Here is a 6,000-nt window from a genome sequence, read left to right as displayed (position 1 = left end):
AATCATGTACATTTCCTTTGAGTATAAAAAGAACTACATATATGCACACACATACACACACACACACACACACATTTCTGTTCAAGGAAACACACAGTCTCCCCATAAAAATAACTTAAACTCAATTAGAAATGAACTTTGAGTTTATTGTATTATTTTTCCCTTTGATAGATGTGAAGCAGCATAATTTCATTCCATATTAGTATATCCAAATATTGTAACATCCATGAAAGTCCAGTTTAGCAGAGCAATGCACTTCTACAGATTCCTTTTTGGAGCACATGTAAGGGATGATGTTCAGAAGCATAGGTGACAAGAATACATTAAAAGTTTCTTACTGCAGCATGAGTGAAGGCACACAAACACAATTTAGATGCCAGTACAGCCTTTAAAGTGAATATACTTGGTTATTTTATAGATCTTTAGAAAAATTTCTGCTCTATAACATGGATGAATTTCTGAATGGAGGGGTTAGCTATTTTAAATATTAATTTGGGCATAGAAATAAATACTATTATAATCTGAAATCTCCAGTTTGCTCTGTATATCACTTAGTTCAACCCAAAATCACAGCATTTTCTCTGAGAAAATTTCCGAGCTTATAAAGTATAATATGCTAATTTTTTAAATATCCAACTACTATCTTGAATTGTTGAAAAGTCCACCAAATGGGAGACTAGATTCAAATTAATAATTTAAAGTGAATTTGAACATTTATGGGACATTACAAATGATTAACACTATTTGACATTTGTGGGGAAAAAAAGGTCATTCAAAGGCAAAGATGAAAAAGTCAGGTGTAGATACAAACAGCAAATAATTGACAATGTAACTACAATCAATCTCTATAATCATTGAAAGTAAATGTAAACAGATTTTTATTATTCACAAATATTAGCTCAAAATATTAAACTAGAACTATATAGTGAAGTTCATATAATACAATAAAATATTAGGAGACAGTCAAGTGCCTTTGAATTTGGTAGTGTACTTTCAGGCACAGCACAAAATGCACAATCAAAATAAAGACTATGGCTCCTTAATGAAGTAGAAATGTCCACCAATCACATTGTACATAAAGTAGGAGAAAAAGTGCAGACCATTATTAAATTATTATAAAATGTAATCTAATAAAAAATGCTATCTAAAATAATAAAATACCCCTTGTTTTCAACTATAAGAAAGAAAATAAACTCATCTTAGATAATCATAAGAGATTGAAGTAGCGTTCACAAAAAAGAAGTGCACATGTTCATGACTATATATAACTGAAGGTTTTAAATATAAACTAACATTAAGATGAACATCTATTCCAAAGGACAAATCTCAATTACTGATAGTTTGAAAAGTGAATCTAAATTAATGACAGTTTGAAAGTTGGCAAATATATGAGAACTTTTATCCATTTTTTATGGATATCCAATAACATAAAGTCAATTTTCAATAATTTCATAGTGTCTTATAAAGGTAAAAGAGAAGTACTTTTCTACCCCCATTACACTTGTTCTTTGTTTTTGTGTCGTGACAAGCAATGGATGGAAGAGGGACCTGTGGTAATGATAAAGAACACTAAACCCCTTCTTAAAAGTCATATGAAAAGCTACTACTACAGGAACAAACAAAAATATGAATATTTAAAAAGAGCTTGTTTTGGCTAACATATAACAATAGGTTCTCACTAGATGTGGCAAGCTAAGAAATAGCCTAATGTTAGGACTGGGTTACCTGTATTGTAATCACTAGCCATTGAAATCCCATAGATCCCCAAATATTATAGGCTATTGCTAACATCTCTTGGTTAGCCTCCATAATTTAAGGGTATAACTCTTTTGCTGAAGATACCACATATTAAGTCATAAAGCATGGTGAAATCAATCTGAGAATGCTTGGGATGCTTTATCCCCAGTAGTTAACTTTTATACTATTTTCAGAGGTAAAAAGAGCTTATTGGTTGTCTTTCTAATTCTTACCAAAAGAGAAAACATCAAAGAAAGGAGAATACTGGTGCTCAGTTTGCTTTCTCCATTTTAAGCAGTCCTGAACAGCAGCAGCTGCTCAGATTTAGAATGGATCTTCCCACCCAAAATAACTCCTCTGGAAAATCCTTCATGAGATGCTCAGATAATGGTGATAATATTGTCCATGACAGGTGGTTTATAAAAATAGTGATTGTAAAATATTTCTTTGGGAGGATAATAGAAAAAGACAGATATGTATAACACAGGGATACACATTATAAGGAACAAAGCAAGTCAAGGGGAAATATAGAAGTAGTTAATTTGGTGTGTTTAAAATTTATCAAACCTTGGGTACCATTGCTGCCACCCTCTAAATTGAGGCACAATCAAAAGTCAAACATTGGCAAATCAGAACTTTCTTCATTTTTATAAAGTAACCAAAGTGAGAAAGAGAAAGAAATACTCCCAACTAAGGTCCCTTAGTGACTTAGCAATAGGCTCAAACTAAAAATGGCAGATTTTGCCTGGCATAACCTCAAGGTAAAACTATAAAGTCTCCATGATTCTCTAAATATTATGTCTACAGAAAAATGCTATAGATAAAATATCTGGATGTCTATAGAGAAAATAGAGGATATATAGATACAAAACACTAGAATTTCTTGAGAGAATACTTTTATCTATGACTTGTCATCATCAAAAAACTCTACTGAAATTTGGAAATTGAGATGTCTGGTTAGGGCTACTCTTGTGTTGCTTTCATCCATGCATAAGCTCTGCAGCACTGAGGATTCTCATTTGTCTAAATACACCTTTGAGTTGAAGGATTCTTTTCTGTTGGCGACTGATGATCCCTGACTAGGAAGCTCTTTTGTGGTATTGAATTACTCGGGAGTCAGGCTAGGCAATGACATTTTCTGTCTGTTGTCTTCATCTTTGTTCATAACACACAGCATACCATGAATAAACAGTTTGCCCTGGGAAATCAGTACATATGACTGTAGATAATTATTTTTGTACTCTGTAGTTATCTTTCTTTTTTCCTCTGGATAATCCTCCTAGGACTTTCTCAATTCATATATTTTAATGAGCTCTCAGATGGGTAAATTGTTCTCTTGCTTAATCTGTACTATGCACGATGTTGTTGCCCTTTCACATTGAACCATCACAATAGGAGTACCTTTTAATAAGGTGTGATGCTTGTTTTTAATAGTTCTTCTTTAAGTCCTTTGATAATGCACTGAAAATTTTTCCCTCTAGATGGATGCTTCCTTAGGAATTAAGCTCCTTGATCTGATTGCAACATTGGAAAACCCTTAAACTTCATTCAAACTCAAAATTTGGCAGTAGAAAGAATTTAGGTCATTTTGATCTAAGACACAGAAAAGAAAAATCTCATATTCCATTATAATGATGCTTGGTTATAGGAATCCCCAGGCAAAGAGGTAACAACACTTAAACAATATTATTTTTCTTCCTTTTTTATGATTTTTATTTGTTTACATGCCAACCAGTTTCCCCTTCCTTCTCTCCTTCTCTTCCCCTCTCCTCCCTCAACTCCCCCCATCCACTACTGCCCTGCTGCCATTCAGATTGGGTAAGGCATCCCATGATAATGAACAAAGAATAACATATTAAATTGAGGTAGGATCATGCTCCCCCTCCTGCATCAGAAACATTTTGATTTGCATTTCCCTTAGAGCTAAAAATGTTGAACCCTTTTTAAGAGTATCTTGGCCATTTGAGATTCTTCTGTTGTTCTGTTGTGTATTCTCTGTGTAAATATTTCCCTGTATTTAATGGGATTATTTATTGTTTTGATATCTAATTTCCTGACTTCTTTATATATTTTTACTATCAGTCCTATGTCCTATGGGCTTGGTGAAAAGCTTTTCTCATTTTATAGGCTTCAGTTTTTTTTTTTTTGACAGTATTCATTGCCTTAGAGAAGCTTTTCAGTTTCAGTGTAACTGGGTTGATGTGGAGATCTTTCATGCATTTGGAATTTAGTGTTGTACAGGGTAATAGATATGGATATCTTGCATTCTTCTACAATATGCTATCCTGTTATGCCAGCACCATTTATTGAAGATGTTTTCTTTTTTTCCCATTGTATATTTTTAGCTTCTTTGCCAAGAGCAAGAGCTGTCTTTCGGACAACCTTTGTAAAATAAATTATCCTACTAATTACTGTCATTCCTATCCATTCCATCTTTCCAGGATGCTTCAACTCTGACTTCTCATTCCCTCTCCTTCTCATCCACCCATTAGTAGATTACCTCTATAGAATAAGTGACCCATGTTGTGGAAAAATACCTATATACTTTCTAAGAGGTAGTCAACTTAGAGTTGTTCAGTATCTAAAACCATTTTCTTTTCCTAGTGTGTGAACTTGCTACAATACAAACCAACCGAGCTCACTTATTTCAGATTTTATTTGTTCGTTTTCATTGATTTTCTCTCTATTGACCTCACTAAACAGGAAGTATGTATTGTTTTGCCTATATATTGTAACCTGTTAGAAAAATACCCACATTTGTACATGGATCAAGTGGCAGTTAATTAAGCCTATGCCCATAACCACAGGGAAGTTATTCCTGGGACAATGTTTTTCCCAAAAATACCTTACATGGGCTTCCCAAGATAGAGAGTTTGGCAAGAAGTGTCATAGTTAGAATTTAACATGCTTAATGGAGGGAACAAAAAAATGAAATGAGAAAATATCATCATAATCTCAAACATAAAAATAAGACAGGTCTCTCCTGACAATGGAGCATAATATGATTGCAGCTTGAGAACTTTTATTAAAATAGGAAGAGTGAAATTTACTTGCAGTGGCTGTACTTCAGGATTGGTGAGTGTTAGAATTTCTAAGAGCTGCTAAAGGGAAATCTCTACCATGCTCTAGGAAGACTATTGCATTTTTATCGACAGATGTGGACATGTACCACAGAGTCTCTCAAACATCATCAAATGCTTCAGTAATTTTTTTTTTTGAAACAAGGAACTAATGAAGTACAGGCTGGTGAGATTTATTTAAAAAAATGTGTATTTTTATCTTGAGTGCTTACATTTCTGAGAACACTTATGAAATTCAGTTTGTTTCTTATATTTTAAGCCTGCCTATTTAACCTATCTGGCATGCTTTTCTTAACTAGACTCCAAGATTTCATGTCCAAATGGTTCTTCAGCATGGATCCTAGTCAATATTATCAGACAACCTTTCATACCTAAGTCCTGTGAAGCAAGATATCTATGATATTCATTCCTAACTATGTCTAGTATGACTGTTTCTCATGATCCCCTGACTTATCACAAACAGTAGGAAGGAGCAGTTCTCTACTCCCACACTCCCTAAAGAAGTCCCTGAAAAGTCCATCTTCCCCCTAAAGCCTAAGTACACACTTATTTCCCTGTTTGAGAGTAATGTGGGGAAAAAGTTTTAGAGTCAAGCACTCTAGGTATAATATGCTTCAGCACAATGAACTAAACTCAAAGGTATTGTTGTGTAAGCATTGTGCCTATCAGAGTCTAACATAACCCATTCAGAGTTGTCCTTATTTGCACAGCAGTAACAAAAATAGAAAGTGGACAGCTCCACCATAAAATGACCAAGATGACATTTGGGCTATATACAGTTGTGCTTTGCCTTTCCTGGTGCTTCCTTGAAGAACAATCAATACATTTATTGTTGTTGTTATTTACTCTGTTAAGACTTGGATAAATATTTTCCCATTCATAATTCCAAGCTACTATACATAAAATATATAAGATAAATTTCAATATTTGATAAAAACTGAATGAACCAATATAACAATAAGAGTATACCCAATATAAACAATGAACTTCAGGTAAAAATTGTTTAACAAAACAAGTATAAAGATTAGCTATAGAAATATAGCATGATATATTGATATTGAAATGATGTATTATTATTATTAGTGTAAATTTATGCCTTTTGAAAATATTCCTATGTAAATTCTGCACATTCTCGTTTTATCTGTAACCCTGAAATTATTCCTAAAATCATTCTATTAGTAAT

The sequence above is a fragment of the Phodopus roborovskii genome, unplaced genomic scaffold (assembly GCF_943737965.1).
Source record: "Phodopus roborovskii unplaced genomic scaffold, PHOROB, whole genome shotgun sequence".
Classification (NCBI taxonomy): domain Eukaryota; kingdom Metazoa; phylum Chordata; class Mammalia; order Rodentia; family Cricetidae; genus Phodopus; species Phodopus roborovskii.
This window is presented reverse-complemented; position numbering follows the sequence as displayed.